The sequence below is a fragment of the Ailuropoda melanoleuca genome, chromosome 1 (assembly GCF_002007445.2).
Source record: "Ailuropoda melanoleuca isolate Jingjing chromosome 1, ASM200744v2, whole genome shotgun sequence".
Taxonomy (NCBI): domain Eukaryota; kingdom Metazoa; phylum Chordata; class Mammalia; order Carnivora; family Ursidae; genus Ailuropoda; species Ailuropoda melanoleuca.
This window is the reverse complement of record NC_048218.1, coordinates 47,828,319-47,851,520: the sequence shown is the minus strand read 5'-3', so window position 1 is coordinate 47,851,520 and position 23,202 is coordinate 47,828,319. Positions and strand designations below refer to the sequence as shown.

Sequence of the window (23,202 nt, the reverse complement as noted above, 5' to 3'; positions counted from 1 at the left end):
TTTTGATAGAACCGTCAATGATATTTCAAAACAATAAATTTTTAGATTCAGAGAATTTAATATTTAGAGGTTTACCTGCTCCTGGGTGACCCTAAGATCCATGATATAAAGTAATTATAATTTAGCTGAAGCATAGTTTAAGTGGCAAGAACTGAAAATACTAGTGAATAACCCCAGTTGGCCTTTAGCATCCTCATTGCAAGATTACTTTTGTGTTCCACCTTGTCGTGTGTAAATGTTTTGGGAGAAATCATTAATAACAGAGGTGTCTCCAGAAATCTCAGTCATGCTACAGAATCCATTTAGACTTATTTCAAGCTCCGTGCAGAATTTTAGAAGGACCCATTTTGGCATTTCTATGAGTTTAGGTCAATTAAAATGCATGTTATAGCTATCTTAAGGTTTTCATAATCAGGTTGAGGATACTAGCTCCATTTATGGAAAAGTTCATAAGTTAGACTCTCTGAAGGTATGTGCCAAAATACTAATTTACCTGAAATTTTGGGCAATTGTAACATTCCTGAGATTAATGCAGTTTTGAGTATGTTGATGCTTTGGTTTTACAACAAAGAATTATTTGCAATTACTATTTAAGTGGAGATAATTTTTAGTTAATTAAAATAATTAAGTACTGGATTCAATTGACTTGCTTTGCCTTAAAAAGAGAGTAATAGAATATAAAAATAACTTAAAAATAACAGAAATGGGTAATGATTACAAGAAATGTAAATTATGGAGTAAACACCAGAGAATATGGGTGCACAGTATAATAAAAATTAAGGCACAATGCATTTCCTGGCAGCAGAAGGAGCTCTTTTATTACTTGCAAGCACAGAGTAGAGTGGCATTCCACACAAAATTAATTATGCTTTGTGGACAACCCAACCTGCTTGCTTATTAAATCCCATTCCCTAATGCAATCTAAAAGGCATAAGCAACAAAATTAGAAGTGTTATGTACAATCGCATGTTTCATATTTCTATAATGTTGATGATATAAGCATGTTTGTGTAATTTGGGTTTACATTGGAATCAGCAAATAGATCACCTTAAGTAGTACTTTCCACCTGCAATGGTATCTTCGCAAACAATTAAAGTGCCTCAATCTGACAGAGAGGTGTCTCATATTTAGTAGGTATTTTTAAGTGGTACTAAATAGAATTTTGTCATCTCCTTTTACCAATTTGGTCAAAAAGTTTCATGTTAGAAGTCTTGATATCAATGTGAGGTCTTGTGATCTGCATCCATTTAGACACTGGATATGGCCATGAAGCTGAAAGACAGCCTCCAGGGAACACAATTTTTTACAGAGGCAAGCAATAAGTCAAATAGTTTACTACTAGCCTTTGACTAAATAACAATTAGCATTTTCTGTCATGAAAGGCTTACTTGTGATTACTAATGTTGGTTATATAGTTTACTATTTATATTATTAATAGTTTTAAGTCACCTGATATGTTTGTATATACTTGGCTAATTCTGCAAATCTGTAGAACCCAAGAATATGAGCCTTTGCTTGTGTTCAAGGATGGCACAGATTGGGAGAGAAAAAAAAGTATAATTTCAGATTTGGTTAAGCTTGAATATACCTATTGTAACAAGACTAGCACAGATTTTTAAAAATTAAGAAACTATAATTTAGAGGCACCTGGGTGGCTCAGTTGGTTAAGTGTAGGACTCTTGATTTCAGTTCAGGTCATGATCCCAGAGTCCTGAGATGGAGTCCTGTGTGGGGCTGTGCACTCAACAGAGAGTCTGCTTGAAGATCCTCTCTCAATTCTCTCTCTCCCTCTTCTTCTGCCCCTCCCCCTGCTCATGCTTTCTCCCTTTCTCTCTCCCTCTCTCTCTCTCAAATAAATAAATAAATCTTTTTTAAAAATTTAATTTAAAGCTAAATTGGGTTACACCATTATTTCAATGAAATTTTAGTAAGTTCTCATTTATTTTCAGCATGGTTGGTAGACAATGGTATTCAGTCATGAATGCTCTCTTCTCCAGTGAAGATTTAAGAAAGTGGAACAGAAAGATAAATACAATTTGATAGGGGCAATATCAATGAATATATATGGTGTTATGGGAGCAAATACCTGGGGCTCTTAATTCACCTGTTGACATGGCGCTCTAAACTTTGAAGCCTATAGCAGCCTTGACCTTTAAGGAGAGCATCACTGCAGCTTGCAATAGAGCAAGTCCCACTTGGATAAATAATTTTTATCTCCTCTGATTTTTCCTCTCATAAATGACCTTGTGTGTCTTTTAGGACACATGAACCTAAAAAGAACTTAAATCAAATCTACCACTTGGTTCCACTTTAACAGTCTGAAAGAAAGAACAGAAGAGAGTTATTCAGATCCTTATCTATCTTTGACCAACTTTGGGCTACTGGCACTATGGCCTCAAGTATAATATTTTCAGAATGGTGGATTTTCTACTGATGAACTGCACAATGGGCCTTAATAAATATTGTTCAACAAATAATACTTCAATAAGTCTTCCTGCCTCCTCCTTTTTCCCTTCTTCCTTCCTTCCTTCCTTCCTTCTGTCCTTCCTATCTTGCTTCCTTCCTTCTTTCCTTCCTTCCTTTCTTCATTGTTTCCTTTCTCCCTTTTCTCCTTTTGTTTTAGTCTTACCTGAATTTGGCATTTGCTTAGTATTAACTATGTATCAGAAGTTTTACTAATTATTGGAAATTCACTTAGTGACTACAACATGGTATCTGCCCTTAAAGAAAGTTAGGTTCAGCATAAATTACATCACTTCCATTTGTTTTGTTATGGCTTTCTTTTTTTAGGTTCCTTTCATAGCAGTTCTTCTGAAAAACATAAGGTCTTCCCATTGAATCTGAAGGATATCCCTTCTTCTTCTTCTCTTTTGGTGCCTTCTATCACTAATATACACAAGTTGTTTAAAAATAATGATTTGATCTAATTATCTCAAGTCAACAGGTGTGGAGTAGTCTCCTATGCCATTCTCCAGCCGTTGAATTCTTTTCACTTTTCCCTGAACAATGGGATTTAGTCACAAATGGTATCTATTATCTTGAATAGTGAAGTGAATTAATTCTTAGCATCAAGTTGAAACCATCATTTTGGACTATTGTATATTTTTCCCAGTTACCACATACTTATCCATCTATGTTGGTGTTTTTTCATCAGTTTTCTCTCTCTCCATCCCTAGGACAATTTATCTCACCCGTTCAAAATCATATCTAGCCACCTATTAATCTATTCTAACATTAATCACAGTTTTATTGGTAATAATTTTTCTCTTACAAGGAGACAATAATTAACAATTCGACAAAATCATCAGCTCTGGACAGTGATGTTTCTGCAGTGTCCATGTAAGTTTCCCACTGAGGCAGCAGCTACAGAGTTCTTTGAATGAATGTACATCAATTGGTTCAATCAACTTTACTTCTTTTTGTGGTGTATTAGTTTTTATTATTGTTGTTATTCTTACAGAACATTGCTTTTAAGAAATTGGTGAGGGCAGTTGTGTTAAAATGGTAGAAGATACAAAAAGAATACTTCTTATAAGTAGAATATTTTCCTTATCTATATTTTCCTTATCTAGAATGGAGCTTTCTTTAGATGATATGCCTCCCCCAAGGAACAATTAGTGGTACCTTGGCGGAGGATGTCTTAGTTCAAGCCAAGCTTTCCCAATTTCTTCACACCAAGCTCCAAACTATAAAACTAACATGGTGAAGCTATCACCTGACTTCTGAGAGCTATGAGTTAGAATTCCGACTCCACCACATTTGCTAGCTCCACAACTTCAGGAAAGTTGCTTAATTGTTCTGAAACCCATTTGTCTCATCTGTAAAATGGAGGAAAATAATGCTATTCCCTGGATAAATGAGAGAGTATAATTGATCGAAATAATGAATTTCAGTGTCCTTGACATAGAGTCAACAGGAGGTTAGTTCTTTCCTCCATTTCACGTTGCTGTTTTTATCCTTGTTTCCACAGCCCTTAGCACAGAGTAGGCAATGTAAAAGTATTGCTGGATTCTAGTTGTTTCCATGGTTACTGCTGAGACTACCTGCTGTACATACACATACATTCTCACTTATAAGGTATTTAAAAATGACATTGTTGACATTATTAACATAATTATGTGATGCATATTTTGAGAAACATTTTTGTCTCTGGAAAAGACAGAAAATTGTTGAGAAATAAATCTGACCGAAATCTTTCATGCATAGTTGAAGATCACTACAAGTTATGTTCCCTTAAAAAAGATATATTTGAGGTAAAGAAGCAATGTTTCTTGAAAAACATGTTAATTGCAGGTGTTTTCTAGATTAAGTGTCATAGAGGAAAAAGAAAGTGAGCAAAAGAGAAGAAAATTATTAAATACCTCTATGATTTCATGAGGAGACAAGAAAAACAAATTTAAACACCACCCAGAGTCTTTGTGTATCAGGACAAGTTTATTTATATTATATTCCCCTGATCCTCCCTGATGTTGGGGTCATTAAATTCACAATTAAAATGAGATAACAATAATAATAAACAATAATAGTTAAAACATCATAAAAAATCCATATTGAAGATAACAAACACAGGAATAAGGAAGCCTGGAGGGAAAAACACATTCTTTTCATTCAAATTTAATAATCTACCAATCTGTATTCCCTGGCATGAGTATCTGATGACGTGGGATCCATTTGGGTTAACTAGAGCCTGGCACTGCAGTCATGTTAGTCATCCCTGTCAGAGTTAGAAAACATAGATCACAACAGGCCAGCATGTGAAGCTTCATATTGAGCTTAAGGTATTCAGACAGCTCTGATTTATCATCGTAACTCATTACAATTTAGCAGTGTTATTGGCTGCTGTCATTACTGGGCTGTCGTATTTCAAAAGAGCTTCAGTTAACAATATGGCTATTCCTATAAAGGCAAAAAGTGTCTCCAGCAGCTTCAGTTATTAACAAGGGTGGCAGCAAATTGCTTCAATGTTGTTAAACAAGATCAATTGTTCAAAGATGTTACCTCCAGTGATTGTCCAGAAGCTGAACTAGAAAAATGATGTGTTGAACTAGAAAATCTTCAGAAATCTTCTGGGTCACAGAATAAAGAGTAGACCCTGAAAGAAAGGAATTGAAATGGAACAAATGGGGTTATCTAAAATGTAAACCAACAGAAATAGATGTTTTGAACCTGTGAGAACCTTTGAGATCTGTGAGGTCAGAATTTAGAGGGTACATGATTTTGGTAGGAAAAAAAGTGACATCTTTTTTTTAGTAATCACTAAGTACAATTTGTTCACTTCTTTTGACTATTAATACAGACAACAAACCATAATAGCTAGCAGTACCTGTGACTGTTACCAATAGAAATCAGAGATGTGTTCCTGTTCCATTGCAGTTTGTTGTGTGTACCTAAATATATTGTTTGTGCTCATTACTACTAAAAAATTATGGTAATTATTATACTTACAGAGTAATGCATTAATAAAAGAACACATTCTACTCTCGTGCAAATTTCAGTTTATAATATATTGATAATTACATTTCAACCTAATTTGTTTCCTTTATTATCAAATAAAATGTATTTTAGGCATTTAAATACATTATTTTGAGAAAGATCCATAGCTCTCAACTGACTGCCAAAAAGTGGCTGGCACTCAATATGTTAAAAACTCCTGATTCATTGGTGATAGAAATGTATTCTTCAGAGGCTAACAAAGTCAAGGCCAAACAAAACTTCAGCACAAATAAATAGCACCTTTCAAAGACTAACAAAGAGAAAATTTTATACTGACAATCCCTTTTTACAACTCAAGGAAACTAAGGTTAGAAGATATGGTGCCAAATAGCATCTCTTCACACGCAAATACTTTTCTGTAGCGTGATAACAAAATATGCTGGAACAGTGCCTGTTTTGCAGGTTTCTCAAATTAGATGTAGATCAGTCTGGTGGGGTGGAAAGATCACCTGGCATAATTGTGTTCTAACTTCTATCACAAAGTTGCTATTTGACTTTGCTAGCATCTAAACTTTCAGAACTTATTTTTTCAGTTATGTAATGAGGAAATGAGACACTTTAGCTTATTCAGATCTAAAATTCTACTGCAGATGTCAATATTTCCTTGATTAAAATGAATTTTTTTACTCCCAGTATAAGCAAATGTATTATTAAAGGAGCTTTGCAGTGGAATTTTATTGTGTTGATTCCAATAAAATTAGAATAAAATAAAAATAGAATGTTGATTCTTCTATGATTCAAAGTGTTAAGACTAGCCATCTTTTCACTGTTAGAATTAATTAGATATTAACCATAGTCACAAGTTTCAAAAACCAGGTAGATTGTCTTAATTGTCCAGCTGTTGGTTAGCTGCTCATGCAGGTTTCTCCCCAAGATCAGCACATGGTTTATCTCTGAAGAATTTTGATCTCTTTTTCCAGTACAAATCATCAGGGCAGTTACTTCCATCACTTGAAAATTTCACACGCTGCTTGAAAAAAAAAAAGTTTCCAAATCTTTCTAAATTTATTAGTAAAATACTTTTTCTCTTGAAGGACTTTTTTCAGAGAGTAACTTAAGAACATATCTATTTAACCTCAGCCTTTTTCCCCCTATATCTTCCTGGTTAGGCAATGGTATACACATTTCAATCTTGAGAAACTTGATAAATTAAGAGTAACATTTAGAACAGTGAGCTTTTAATTTTTCAAGAAGACACATGCATTCTCAAAAAGTTTTGCATATGCATGTGAAGTTTCCTTATGAAATGTCCTATAAACCTACTTTTCCTATTAACCTACTTAGCATTTTATAAAGAGATTTGAGGTTTTAGAATATTTTTCTTGACATATTAATATAAAAGATAGCCTACAAAATCCAAGTTTTTTCCATGAAATATTGATAATGAAAGGAGATAAGATTAAAGGGATTTTTATTTTTTTAAAGGTCTCTTTAGCAAACCTCTTCCAATTGCTCCTATCAAATGAATTAAGTTGCGTGTTGAAGAGGTACTAGGGTGGATGAGGGTCATTTCATAACATAGCAAGTGAGTGACTATACCATGAAGCATTTCCATTCCTCTGGGCTCCATCGATGTTTTGGATTAAGGCTATGAAAATTAAAAAGCCACCCATAAGCCTAGTAATGAAATAATAAACAGACAAGGACAAGTATTTCTCGCCAATGACAGGCAATTGTTTATAAGTGTGCCTTAATTCACAAATTGCTTTCACTTAATTAGCTTAATGTTTACAAACACTTTGACGATAAAAAGAATAAAAGGAATCATATATATATTAGAAACTTTTAATAGACTCAATTCTTTCAGAAGCTGAGAGCTCTCCAGCTGCCTGTCTTTCTAGATGAGGACTGGAGAAATCACCTCGTAGAATTTTTTCAGGGCAGCAGAAGAAACTGACCAGTTGATATTCTGACATATGAACTTGTTGAGAGTTTAAGAACCACGTTCTCCTTTCTTTGTGTTTACTGATTACAAAGGAGCTCTTTGAAAGGAGGAGAGGATATTCATAAATAGTAGAGATTAATGAATTAGAGCGGAGGGGAGAGAAGGGTACTTATTACCACTCTTTTTCTGTGGAGGTTAAGTTCTGGGAGTGTCCTTTCTCTCCTTTGTCTCCTCTAGGACTGCTGGAGCTGAAACCAACAAGTGTGTGAGGAGAGACAAGGGTAATTCCTTTTGATGTGGTCTCACAGTAGCAGTCTTTGTATCTGAGACAGCTAATTAAACAGCAAATGAGTTAATTCGGATTTTTGAACATTGTCACCTACACTGCTCTTCCTTTTATGTGTTCTTTCAAAAAACAAAACCGATCACTATAATATGAAATTCTAGCCACTTTTTTGTTAAACTATGCCAGTGAGCAGATTCATATTAGGATCATGAGTTGATTTTCAACATGATCAAAATTCAGAGAATTTATCTTAGAAGACTCGAGATGTCCCTATGATTTTAAAAGTAAAATTAATACCTGTGTTTCAAAATCGCCTGTGTTTTAACTCTACTGAAGGAGATTCATATAGAATATTAAACATTAATAACATTTCAATAAAAAAAACTTAACTGGAGACTAGAAAATATTAAAATGCGTTTTGGATTTATAATCATTACAAATAAAATTTATATATTTTGAAGTAACCAAGTACTAGATCTCATTGTTAAAGCACTCATCTAAAGGAAATTTAAATATGTATGTTTCTTATTCTATTCATAAAAATAAAACAGGGATGGGAAAATCTTTGATGATGTCTATTATATATTTGGAGCCTTTTTATGAGCTGCTGGAAATCATCTTTTCTTTCTTTTTTTTTTAATAAGATGACATATGTTGTCAAAGGGAATGATTATTACTCAAATAAAATATGCTCCCAAGGTGATACCAGCACTGTAATTTACTTTTCAAAGTTTGGAGAGGGGAGGGGACCTACAGCATTCTATTTTCTAAAAGAACAAATTATAGGAAAAGCCTAAAAGCTTCACTTTATGTTCCAAAATTCAAAGAAATATTTGATCCATAGCAGCCAAATTCCTCAGAGATGAAAGTTACTATGTTGGAAAAAAAGTGATGCTGAAAATTTAAAGAAATTTAGTGAAAATTATTTAATTTATTATTTAATTTTGGCCCATCAATAGAAAACCCAATTTCTTCAGAGTAAAGCTGTGCATGTACTTAATTAAAATACTTGGACATTAGATGAGATTAGAGAATCAGGTCAGAGTAAGACAAAGGGTTTAATTTAAATTTGTTTGTCATATTTGATAATGTACTTAAAGAGACAGAACCTTTGCTGATACATAAAACACTTTTCTATTCTTCAAAAAGTCATTTTCTTCCAATCCAAAACTGGGCTTTTTTTTTTTTTTTTTTTAATAAGGGTTGTAAAGTGCCAAGAATGTTGAATATTAAAAATGTAGGACCTGGCATTAGAATGGCATATAATGAAAGGTGGTTTCACAACTGACTAACAACTAGTTATGAAAATCATTTAACCTCAGTGTACCTCAGTGTCTTCATCTGTAAAACAGGCATAATTATAATATCTCTCTCTTAGATTAATGTTAAGTTTGAGTAATACCTTTGAGGCACTTAGTTCAAAGCCTGGTCCACTGTGAATAGTTAACTAGTGTTAATCACTACTATTGTAGGAAAACTCATAGTATGTGCTAGACAGGAACATGGAGCCTGGAGCCAGACTTCCCAGGTTTAAACCCCAACAAGCCATGTGATCTTGGGCAAGTTATTAAAATTATTTGTGTGTCTGCCTTCCCATCTCTAAAAAGGTGTAATAACCCTTATTTTTTTATTGTTATAAGGATTCAAAATGTCAGTGTATGTAATTCATTTTAAAAAGTACCTGGTATTTGTTAAGCCATTTGTTTTTTTCTAATTCAGTTAATTAATCCAAACAGTTATACATGACTGAAACCTAGACACCCTTGAAACCTCATATAGTTTCCCATATCATATAGTTTAATACTATTTAAAGTTTTACTAGCTATCACATGGCACTTAACAAATGCCAGGTACTTTTTAAAATGAAGACACCAAGTTTGAAGAAAAATGAAGGAGTGTGATTATGTATGTACTGAGTTCAGTTCTCTTTGAGGCAACTAAGTGCAATATTGAGTAAGCATTTGGATATAAAGGTTGGGAGCTTAGATAAGTGGTCTGAACTAAATTTAGACAAAATGGGGATGCTAGCAATAAGAAGGTAGCCTCTGGAATACAGATAAAAATTGAAGCAACATGGGATGCCTGGGTGGCTCAGTCGGTTAAGTGCCTGCCTCCAGCTCAGGTCATGATGCCAGGGTCCTGGGATCAAGTCCCGCAACGGGCTCCTTGCTCAGCGGAGAAACTGCTTCTCACTCTGCCTGCTCTGCCTGCTGCTCCCCCTGCTTGTGCTCAGTCTCTCTCTGACAAATAAATAAATTCTAAAAAAAAAAAAATTGAAGCAACAATCAGGGATGACATAGTTTAAATTAGAAAGCCTATAAAGGGGGAAAAATGAGATTTTAATTAAAGTCCAAATACAGTTTCTTTACAAAATTCTTTGACTCCTCTAAACAGGTATCCAGGCCAGGAAGCATTGTATTTCTATAGATTTTAATGTCATGAACAGCATTAGCTTATGAGAAGTGGGAACAGTTACAAATCTGGATGCAGTCATTGGGAACAGAGCTTCTTCCTTTCTCCTTCACTAGCTTGGCATAGAACAAATGGTTATGAGCCCATTGGTTATGAATCACTGGAGGTAGTTCCATAGTATTGGGCATGACTATAATAAACAGGAGACGGGAAAAGTAAAGATTGGTGGGGCTCAAGTAATGGGACAAAGACTTACAAAACTGAACTAGAGAACAAAGGTTGAGAATCAGGGATGGAAATTTCCACAAATCAGAAATACTTGTTTTAGGATTCATGAAAACTAGCCCTTTGTGAATCTTCTGCATTCCATTCACACTCTGGATTTGATATTGGTTCAGGGTTTGGCCTGAGCTGTTCCCTTTCTGCTTCTATAAGTTTATGTTTCAAAACAGTCCTCTTCCATTTTCCTGCCCATCAAAATTCCTTGTTTTATCTTCCTGTTTCTAATGCAGTGCAAATCCCTTTGAGGATTTATTTTTCTATAATGAATATTAAAGACAAGTAGAAATCAGAAAATAAAACTATTCCCTTAAACTCCACTTCTCCCTCCAGTATACCTTTAAGCTTATAGATCTTAGATTCACAGAAAAAACACCTGGGAGAAATTTGGAATGAATGAATGAACAGGAAAGAAGGAAGGAAGGAACAAAGGAAGGAACATAGGAAGGTTGGTTGATTTTGGACAATTCAGTCATGTTATTCAATCTGAAACTTAGTCTGCATAAAATGAACTGGGGGAGGAAAGTTTTGGGGACTGTGAAGGTGAATGGCAATAGACCTAGAGAAAAAGTAATGGTAGTGAAAGGTGAGGGAAACAGAAGAGAACAGAAGGAGTTTATTTTCCCCTTTTCTACTTACCATTATAGCAGTCCACAAGACATGCCTCAAAATTAGTATATATTCACAAATCTCCCTGAGCACACATACCCACAGGCATAACATAAAAGCTTGGCATTTGCCATTATAAATGTTCATAATTGTTAGCATTAACTCTAACCTTAATAATTTGCTTTACATCAGGGAAATGGGTTTTTAACTTAAAGATCAAGTTGTCTTAGCTCAAGAGAAAAAATAAGGTTTCCTAAGTCTCATTTATTTTTTGAATTACACATAATCTTAATTCCTCATTTCTGTCCCACATCCCCTTGTAGGATGCCAATAAAACTTATAGTGATAACAGTCAATTCTGGACATTTTTTTGCTGGCTGCCTGTGGCTGAGCTGAAAACTGGTTTCACCAGTATGATTGCTTAGTGAAAGACAAACAATGACATCATACATTTTTCTGGTCAATTAGTCATGCTGGGCCCATTTTGAATGTTAGCCTTCAATCTCCCCAGAATTATGAAACTAGAATTGGTAATACTAGCCTCTTAGTGCTCTTTCCTGTCTATCAAAAAGAAGATACTGGATCCTCAATGGCTGTGGGAGGGTTGTAATTAAGGCAAAAGCATCTTAGAGACACTGGCAATCTAGAGAGACTACTAAAAGTTGAAAATTTAGTCTGCTTGATGTATGTATTTCTTTGGAACAAGTACCTTTTAGTTGAATGTAATAACCGTTCTCTTTAAATGACAGTGTTGTACTCTTACTCTTACAGAAGGGATAGCATAAAGAGGTAGTAGACCCACATAATCTGAAGGTAATGGAAAAAAGATGTCTAGAAATACATGGATACAGAACTAATGAGTTGCCAAGTAGGTTCCAGAAGATAGTAAATGGACGGCATCATACCTGATACATAAAGAGACTTTATATATGATGATTGTTGGCTGTGTAAAAATATTATCACATGCATGTTAATCCTAAACCAAGGACACTGATAATTTTCAATGCAGTGTTCCTATTTGTTTATACTTCTTTACACCCTTAGTTCATTCTTTTCTTTCCTTTCCAAGGCCTTTCCCCCTCTATACTCTCACATGATACTTTCATTTTCATCTCTCAGCTGTTCTTCCCTGCATGTTGACTATAGCTTAATCCTTGCGGTAGAACTGGAGGTCCTCAGAGAAATCCTTCCCATTTCTACACTTCCACAACTTCAGGCACTCCACTTGTATGTTTCTATCAATCAGTATATTTTTCTAACAATTTCCCTATCTATTTATGAGTAGAGGTCAGAGCTGGGAACCATGACCCTCACATTCATATGACTTTGTAAGGAGTATAATGAGGAGGGAGAGGCAAGTTAAGGAAGAATGAGACAGTATTGAATTTGTATATTCACTATGTGATAGTACTGCCATTTTTGTACGACAAATATACCAGGAAGTTGTGATTAGGTGTTGGATAGCCCATGCTTCCAAATAAAATTATTTAAATGGATTCTAATAATTCCATATCTCTTCAATATAAGTTATTTTCCTTACCTCTTTCCTTTCCTCCTTTCCTTTGTCTTCCTTCTCTTTAATGCAACTACCACTAATCACTTTCATAGTTTCCCTTGTGCAATTACCAGGTTATATCATAAACCATATCCTATTTTCCTGCTTTTAAACTCACCATTTGACCCTTCAGTCCTAAAAAGTCTACTTGCCCATTTCCAACTTCCAACTGATAATTGTTTCTACAGTCCTTGCCTTGTATATTAAAGTCAAGATTTTTACATGAAATATTTCAGTATTTGCCCGATCTGCATCTTAGATAGTATAGTCATATAATCCTATAAAAAGCATATTCCTAATTCTTGAACTGATTTGTTTTCCTGAAACTAGTCACAAATATTTAGGTTCCAAATGTAAGAGAGCCTCAGTGTAGCCAGTTGCATATCCTCTGGGCTTCCCTATTGCAATTATCTGTGTTCAAGTCTACCTCACTTAAAAAGTTGTAAACTCCTTGGGGCGCCTGGGTGGCACAGCGGTAGCGTCTGCCTTCGGCTCAAGGGCGTGATCCCGGCGTTGTGGGATCAAGCCCCACATCAGGCTCCTCCGCTATGAGCCTGCTTCTTCCTCTCCCACTCCCCCTGCTTGTGTTCCCTCTCTCGCTGGCTGTCTCTATCTCTGTCAAATAAATAAATAAAATCTTTAAAAAAGAAAAAAAAGTTGTAAACTCCTTGAGATAAGGCACTATGCTTTATTGGTATTTTTCTCTCCAGTGTTCTGTGCTGTGCTGAACTGTTATTTAACATTGAATGAGAAACACTGAATTAAGTGAATGGGAAATTTCCAGTGGTGAGAGGAGAGATAGGAATGGGATATAACATTCTTCTACATACAAATAAAAGTTTGTTAAATACTCAGGCAGAGCTGGAACAAACAACTGTAATGTATCTTTACCGTTCTAATTGCTCCAATGTGTCTAGACCAATGCATAAACTTTAAAAAAGAAAAATAACCACATTCAGAGAATCCACACACTCTGTACAGAAAAACTGGTATTTGTCTAGTATAACTGGATGACCTAAATGAAAGAAAACTCCTCTGACTCCATCAACACTGCAAATGAGACTCTCCTGCATTTATGATAAGGAAGCCATTTATTTTATCATTATTTGTTTTATTACNCCTGCTTCTTCCTCTCCCACTCCCCCTGCTTGTGTTCCCTCTCTCGCTGGCTGTCTCTATCTCTGTCAAATAAATAAATAAAATCTTTAAAAAAGAAAAAAAAGTTGTAAACTCTTTGAGATAAGGCACTATGCTTTATTGGTATTTTTCTCTCCAGTGTTCTGTGCTGTGCTGAACTCTTATTTAACATTGAATGAGAAACACTGAATTAAGTGAATGGGAAATTTCCAGTGGTGAGAGGAGAGATAGGAATGGGATATAACATTCTTCTACATACAAATAAAAGTTTGTTAAATACTCAGGCAGAGCTGGAACAAACAACTGTAATGTATCTTTACCGTTCTAATTGCTCCAATGTGTCTAGACCAATGCATAAACTTTAAAAAAGAAAAATAACCACATTCAGAGAATCCACACACTCTGTACAGAAAAACTGGTATTTGTCTAGTATAACTGGATGACCTAAATGAAAGAAAACTCCTCTGACTCCATCAACACTGCAAATGAGACTCTCCTGCATTTATGATAAGGAAGCCATTTATTTTATCATTATTTGTTTTATTACTAGTAACAGGCTCTTTGCGCCTACACACAGGGATGACAATAGCAAAGGAAGCAATTGCTGGGAAAAATACAGACTATATATGATATTGCCATCTTTACCATAAATTAAGAGTAATTGCAATAAATTGTTATTGCCCTTAAAATCAAGTCTTTGTTCCAGTTTCCCAGAAAGAAAAGCAGATTTATCAAATAGTTTCTACTTCGCAATGAAAGGCAATCACTAGAAATTTGGTTAGACCACTGAAACTTATTTAATAGTCAAAAATGGTAAAGTCCTTCGGAGATTTTCTAGTTAATAGAATTAACCTGTAGTATAATTAGACATGTCTGAATTAAAGTCTTTTTTCAATGATAAAACCTACAGTAGAAGTAGTCTCCAGGGATAGAGATTAGTATTTGCATTAGTGGTAAAATTGCTATCAGAACCACATTTATTCTTTTGGTCTTTCATCCCTGAAGGACTCTACAGCTGGGTAGATTTACAGGTTTGCTCTTTCTCATCAACTGTTTTGCCTATTTTTATTCCAAGGAATATTGCCTTCCATCATGATTTCCTCATCTGAACTTTAGTGACAAAGTGATCTGCCTCGTTTTTTTCCTACTCCTATTAGGAAACACGGGGATGGTACAAGCAAACAAATGCAATTTCTCCAACTAGCTTGAAAATTAGCAAGGACTTTTTAAAGAAATCACTCAAATCACTGTAGCCAAATTCATGCTGGAGTTTCTGAAGATGACCTAAATACCTATGCCGGCACTTCATGAATCTCTTTTAGGCAGTCTTCCCAAATTAATTACAAGAGTGCAGCTGACTCCAGGATACCCGGTAATGTTTCAACATCACCGTGTTTATGAAGAACTAATAGCTAAGGTGTACTCATTTATTTGTTTCTAATATTAACACAAATGCAAATATATGTACATATATTTCTTCGTGTCTTTTTTAGTAAGTTTATATTAACTATTAGGTTTCCCAAAAAGAAGTTCTTTATATCTTCACTGCCTCCAAATTCCTTTCTGTATTGTGCTGCACTCTACAGGAGGAGGACCAGATCAGTGGACGATACTGAATCTCTTTTATTTGCCATTGTAGGTGGCATAAGCCATATATTTTCTTCTTCGGAAGACTTTCAAACCCACGTGTCTGCACCTGTTTGGCCTCAGAGAGCCCTACATGACTTACATTCATGGTTTTATTTAGTACAATAACACAGGTTGTGAGTTGGAGTTTAAAATTTGAGGTTTACAGTGTGTTACAAAATAGTTGTGTTATTTATCAGCTAATTTCTGAACTCCTTTGTGTCTTCCTGGTCATCTAGGACATAAGTATACATAAGTTCTAGGCATTGTAAACACACAAACAAACAAACAAGCACTACACATTACCTAACGCTCGGTGGAATGGAAAATGATAGTGTTATCTACTCTCGCTTTTAAGAACCTTTGCGGCCAAATCAGATGTGATATCACCCTCTTCTAGACTTCTGCATTTCTTTGTTTTTACAACTTCACTGTTCTACTTTTTGTCATATTTACATCCTATTTAGATTTATGTTATATTCTACAGCAAATTTGTAATTCCACACAGGAACTTTGTTATACATATTTTGTACCTCCATAATGATTAATTTATTATTTGAGCTTTACAATTTTTGTGATGAAGATCAAGTAAAATAAATCATATGAAAAAGTTGTAAACCATAATGGGCTGTACAACTGCAAGGTAGCCCAACGTGTGTTGAATACATGTCGGCTATATAAAGGAAATTTGCTTTTCCTCATTCAAAAGTAGCTACATAAAAATAAAGATAATTAATATGTATTCAAATTTAGAATGTACTAGAGGTTGTATGTTACTTGATTTAATCCTCACAAGCCGATCAAGTATCTCCATTTTCTAATGAAGTAAATGAATTTCAAGAGATTAGGTAAATGCTCATGTACGCAGTACAGGTTTCTGTACTTTTTTCACTCACAGACCTTCTGAAGTTAACATTCGTACTCTTTCTTCTGTCATGTATTACCTGTTGGGATTACTGTGTAAGCAACCTGATACAGGGCAGGTAAAATTTCTACTTTTTAATATCAAGCACTATATAAAATAAATTACTTTCTCTGAAACCAAAGGAAGTCTAAACAATATTGTGTTCTCCTATTTTAACCAGGGTACATGAGTTTACATAGAGGACTGTAAGATTATTCAGTCAACCTCAAGTCAGATAGTTCCTTAAGACTTAGTTTCTTTTCTAATCATTTGCATGGTATTATTGTAAAGGTTCCTGGATCCCATCTATAGAAACATGTCTCCAGCTTATAAACAAATGATAAAAATTTCATAATTATGGAATTGTGTCTCTGTTGCCATATCTAGCATAAAACTTGGCACATAGATGGTACTCATTAAGAGAATACTCATTAAATGAGCAAATGAGGGAACTATGGAGGGAGTAAAGATAGCAGTGTGTTGTAGGAAGTGGGTTATGACCAGAAGTTGGGTGACTTGGCTAGCAGTTCTGGATCATTTACCAATGACCTGAATGACTTCCAAAAGTCACCTAGTTTGTGAGCTTCTGGGTTTTTTCATTTTCAAAGTCTTATTATGTCTCTAATATCCCTTCTAGCACAAACATTTTCAAATTCTCTTGATTGTTCAAGAAGATACCAGTGTCCTTTATTCCTTCAATCACAAGATTTAACTTGATGTTAATGCATGACACAATGTCTGATGAATAACATTGCCCATTGGCTATCCCCCAGTTTCCAAGTTCTAATACATTCTGGGACATCCTCCTTCACATCTTTTTTTCAGTGAGACCGTTGCATATTTTTTGCTCTTTGAGTTTTTTCCCAGCATCTGTCTCACCTGTCATTAGTCTGTGATACTACTAATAAAGCCCAATTTAATGTCATAAACATGAACAGAAATAAAGCCTAAGGGAAATGTAGATTGGATGATGAGTGTGTACTCAGAATACTTTAGGTGGCCCCCTCCTGAATCACAGTATCTTAAAAGAAAACAAAAATAATGTAAAGAATTGTGAATGGCCTCAGATTTTATCCTTTTTGTGAGCTAACAAAGCAGCCTACAACAGTATCACAGATACTGGCACTGGACACAGGATTCCTGGGTTGGAGACAAGAGATTTTATTGCTCAAAGCACAGCAGGCAGCACGAGTTACCTGTTCATATCAGTTCCCCTTTTTCTGAAGGTCCCAAGAAGTGATGGCAAGTGTCTTAGGTGTATGCAACAAACAAATGGGCCTATGCCACAACTGAGGAAAACGGAGCTTAAAAAAAAAAAAACAATACTATACAGGTGGCTTAAAACAAACCTTCTCAATCTTTGCCCCAGAGGAGACATTATCTTTATTTTCCTGGTCAGGAAACAGATCTCCCTTCTTCCCTAAAGAGAGATGCTACCTATATTATCCAGGGGTGTTTGCTATACAAAAGGATAGTCTAGGACAAAAATAATCACAAGACCATGGAGAATTATTCCCCGATAATACGTTTATCTGTTTAGTGTAGTCACTCAGAGGTTTAGACCGACAGAGATTCCATCTAGATATTTGCTTTTTTGAGTATATTTCTGAAGGAAAAGCCCAGCATATTTTGACACTCTAAACTTCTACACAGAAGGGACACATGCTGCTTCAACCTACATTTTTTTTTTGGGGGGGGGTAAAAGCAAGTGACTTATTCACAAATATTTTTCAATTATTTACCTGAGAAGTGGACACCCAGGAATAATAGGTAATCAGCACTAATAACAGAAACAGCTGAATTCCAAACAGAATGAATGACCATATTTAAATTATGATAACAAGTTATTTTTGCTTGAAAAAGGTCTCAAAAAGCCACAATGATCTGCCATCAGGTTCTACAAATTGCTTGGGAAATATTTTTATATTTGTACATATTTAAACCTACAAGAAAAATCTGATACATAAGATGAAAAATTAACAGTACCTCTTTAGGCAGCACATGTGGGCTAATCGTGTGTTGGGTGCTAAGGGTCAAATAGTGGGTAAGATGATACCTGCCTTCAGATAGCTAACATTTTAGTGTGAGGGACAGAAAACAAGCAAACAAACAAAATAATTATAGATTATGGCAAATGTTAAGAAGAAAATAGAATATCATGGATTGAGAGGGCTGGGGGTCATCAGATAATCCCCATACAAATTTTGGTGGGTGGAGTTTCCTCAAAGTGTTCTAGGTGGAAAACATCAAATATTAAGCTCCCGAATTGTAGTAGAACTAGATGTGTTACAAACACTGTCTGTATTTTGAATTCAAAAGTTCAAAAAAGGTGGGTGACTAATCCAAAGAAACAATTAATTTTTGGAATTAATATGAAAATCCTTGCTCTTTGGTACCACCACCTATGCCCAGAGTTGGACTGATGAGGCGTAATAGTAGCACATATGAAAATGACTTTGGGATTTCAATTGACTTTGAGATCAATATGTTTTAAAATAGTGTGTCAAAAATGGAATTCAATAATAACATATGGTGCCCAGAAGAAAACAGAAGGATAATTCTACTATGTTCTGTAAAGTTGGACTTCATTCAGTTCTAGGAAGACATCTAGTTTTGTGGAACAGTGGAATTTGTACAGGCTAAGTAAGGATATATGTGGTTTCAATCAAGACTATACCAAACCCAGAGGATATTTAGAAATGCATTAGGGCTATTTTGTAGTTATTTCAATGAGTTATAAATGTCACTTGGAGTTTAAGAAAAGGGGCAAGAATACTAAACAACTGGCATTACATGGGGGAATTCCATACTATGAAGAATTATCCTCCTAAAATTCTAATATGTCCCCTATCAGTTTGTGTGTGTGTGTATAAAATATTTAATTATGTAATTAATTATATAAAATATTTAATTACATATTATATATTTTAGTTTACGCAGAAAGACCTGAGAAAATTTAATTTGGGGAAGAGAATAACTGTTGTCTTGTAAGCAAGCCAGTCAAGCAATAAAGTTTTCTATGCAGCAGCAAACTGAAATGAGGTTAATAGAAAGAAGTTACTGGAAAGGAAAGAGAAAAACAGATTTTAACTCATTCTAAGGAATAGATGTTTAAAGCTTATAATCAGAAACAAAATCTGGGAAAATGGTCATTCTAATTCATTAACTTCCCTTTGATGTAACCATTTTATTAAGGTTAAACTTATCACTTGCTTAGCACAAACTGAAAGAATTTGACTTTGTCCAGAGAATAGCCAAAATTTCCTATTTTTGACTATCTCTGCCTTGTATAAAATGCAGGTCAGCTGTATTTAAAGAAGATAATTCCTCAGCTTTTACACTCAAAGGCTACCTGCCAATAGCTCTTCTTAACTTATAGAGAAAACCCGAAGAATCTAATTCCAGGATTCTGATTCTATATGCAATATTTTTCTAAAATAACTACTTCACATATGCAGACTTAATTTCCTTGGTGGAAGTTGAGCTAGATGTTGCTATGGTTTATTTGACATTTGGAACATTAACAATATTGTGCTTCTTGCAGTTCAGAGAGGAGATAGATAAATATATTTGATTAATTACTATTTAATAATTATTTGTATCAAAATATAGATTTGATTTTTATGCTACGTTTATCCAGAGTTTGATGAATAACAACCACAATTCCATTTATTGGTGTATTGGAGAACTAGATAAAATTTGCATTATGTAATTTTAGCTTAAATACAAGCTTTTCATTTAATTAAGCACCTGATGATGGGCAAGAATGTATGAAAGGAAGAAACAATCTAGAAGGAAATGTTTGGGATTTCTGTTAGACCTGAATTAGGTATTGAGACTAATTAAGCAAAACCAGTCCAGGTAGGCATGGGATTTATCCTAGCAAGGGAATAATTTAATATATTCTGGCCATTGGACCCAGTAGGATATTCTAATGCTCTGGGATAACAGAATTATTTGGAGAGCACTGTTTTTGGCATGACTTTGTAGGGGTTTTCTGCAAGACTGTCCATATACAAATTTTTACTTTTTTTCAAGTTTTAGATGTCTATTTGATGTGGTACGGAAGTAGTGTGGGTTTGGAAGACAATGAGGATGAGGGAATGAGCTCATTGAGGAAGCAGGAGCAAAACACTTGCCTCTGAATTATTTTGAAATTTTTCAAGAATGTAATCTCCTGAAAAAGATCATCATACAATCTCAAAATTAGTTTCCAAAGAAAGATTTCAAAACTGTTTTTGAGCAATACTGTTATGGTTTGATAAAACATGTAAACTCTGAAGGTTTGTAATTTAAAGGAGAACTATCATTTGAATGTATGCTTCATAATAGCTTTGCCAAACTCTTTTGCATTACTTTACATTCATTATTCATATTCCCATACTCTATTTTGAGAAAGCTATCAGGAGGTTTGCTATTTGGAGCTGAAATTCATTGGGAGGAGTCCCAATATATAGTTCTTATTTTTTCAAAGCTAAAAAATAAAATTATCTAAAGAATAATTCTTCTGTGTTATTCTGACCTCTGTTTTTCCTTCCAGACCAAACCTCGTTTAGGCTCTCCACTCTACAGAGATAAAATTACTAATCTAATCCTTCTACTTCTTCCCTTTTGGAGACAAAAAAATAAACAAGAGTGGTTCCCCACTTTTCCAAATATGTCTTAACTGAGGTCATCTCACCTGGGGAGGCCTACCACAGGCCATTATTACCTATAATAGGATAAGTAAATCTAATGTCCTATGTTGTCAACTGACCCTTAATCAGTAACAGAGAATATTTTGAACTTCAGATAGCTTACTTTGGTCTAATGTATCATTTGTTCAAAACGTGGGGGAAGAAAAGGATATTATTTATTGAGTACCCTCAAAGAACAAAACCCAATTTCTTTATTCTTCAAATTACAATCCCTCATTCCTTCATATGCTTCTAGGTCTTTTGGATGAATGTGTTCCTATTTTCTCTGTATTTAGTAATTAATCTTTAGAAAGTCAATTGTTGTCTTATTATGATATAACACAGGGTTTTACTTGCTTATTACTACTCTTTCCTCTATAGGATAATATGAAATACATTTCTTAAATTCCAAGTCATTCTAGAGTAATAATGTAAAGGTGAGAAGCCTGGTGAATTTAATTCTAAATTATTTCTGTTGTTTTATCCTAATATTTGGTTCAGTAATCTCTAGCTCTTAATCTTTAAGAGTAGACAAATTTCATCAAATGATACACAGCCCAGCTGTGAGCAGCTTAGAAAAATGTCCACTATTACCCTGTCTCACCCTCTATAACTTTACTTCAATTTTCTAAGTTACTTCTGTGCCCATAAAAGTTTTGCAAATAAGCTTTCCACTTGACTAGAAAAGAAAAAATATCATATTACTAAGTATCCACCAGAATGTTAGGATTATTCTTAGAAATAAAATAAGAACAACAACAACAAAAAAAATCAAAGCTACACCAAAAGTACATGTCAAGCTGACAAGACCTAATGTTAAATCATTAGAAATCTACAAAATGTTTTGGTAGAAGTAAAAAAAAAAAAAAATAGGTACATACTCATTCAAACTCACAATCACTCTCTCTGTTACTTTAAGCAAACTTTCCTGAAAACTTTTCAGGGTATTAGAAGTTGAAGCATGTTCACTTCAAATTTTCTCTGAATAGTCACCTTTCTAATTGGTCATAATTCAAAGGACAAAGTAACTATGTTGACATCATGAAAACCCTGGTTTAGGGTAGACCTTCATTTATGCACTCCTATTTTTATTCACTGCCTCTACTATATTTCCCCATACCATCTCCAGCCTCAATGATAAAGACAAAATAGGACTGATAATAGATATAACCAAAGGAATATAAAATTATTCATAAATAAAGATGTATGTAACATCAGTCTATTAACCATGTGTAATACTTCCCAACACCAAACCTGTTAACAAAACAAAGTCATAATATCATGACTGAGGCAAGACAGAGTTTACCAAACAGCAGAACAATTTTTTTAATCTAGATCATTTTATGGAGACCCTCCTGCTGACCCATCATAGATAACTCTAAGAAATCTTCATGATCTTTATTATGGGTCCCTAAAACAGTGCTAGAATGCAGTTTGAAATAAGCCAAAAGTGCAAAGTTTGTATGGGGGGGGATATACACATATACACTCATCATTTTTCCCCTGGATCAACCACCGGAAAGGAATTTCAAATTTGAAAATACCTGTAACTTTTTTTAAAATTATAACAGTTTTGAAGTAACTATATGCATATTCTTATTCCTGGAAGTATATGTTTTGTTTTGTTTTTTTCACTAAAACTGGGAGTCATTTAGATGGCTCTCAGTTTTCAGTCATAAGGATATATATATTGAAACACTCCAGGAAAAAGACCAATTATAACATGAAAAAAGGACAATGACAATGAATAGATTATTTCAATAAATGGGGAAAATGAACTAGAATCTCAGATTCGTTCATCACTAATATCTTTATGAAATCGGCGGGGGGGAGGGAATATGTCATGATCACAAAGGTGGTTTCTCCAGGGTGAGGCTTATCTATTGCACTTTGGCTGTGCTGACCCCTGCAATTTCCCCAAATATGGGGAATTTGGTTGCATAATTTGTTGAAGAGGGGAACTGCATTCATGCTTTTTGAAGTCTTCTTAGAAGCACTACAGTAAGATCTCTGAGACAAAGTCTGAGAATTTGTGCTCCTTTCCCTTTTTAGTTCTTAGCCCATCAGTGCTTTGGTAAAGTTGCTTTGTGTTTCTCTCTTCCCCCTGGGGACAAAGGGGAGTCACACCAATGTGGACTCAGGAACTGGTTTACTCTCCTGCCTGAAACAACAAAACAAAACAGCAACAAAACCACACAAGGTTCACGAAATTCAGATTTCCAAGATACTGGGCATCAGGCAAAGAGGACAGCCATCCAGGAGACATGGAAACATGCAGGTGAGTGGAGCCCTATAGTTGTTTCAAGGTATTGCCTCCAGAGCGTTTCCAAGCAAGGCACA

The 23,202-nt window shown here is 34.7% G+C and overlaps 1 non-coding gene across 1 annotated transcript; it reads left to right on the top strand.

The window, feature by feature from the left end:
- The first annotated feature begins 22,678 nt into the window (after positions 1-22,678).
- LOC117795598 lies at positions 22,679-22,843 on the top strand. Its single transcript, XR_004619675.1, has one exon. It is a non-coding gene; the product is annotated as a U1 spliceosomal RNA (small nuclear RNA).
- Positions 22,844-23,202: the final 359 nt, after the last annotated feature.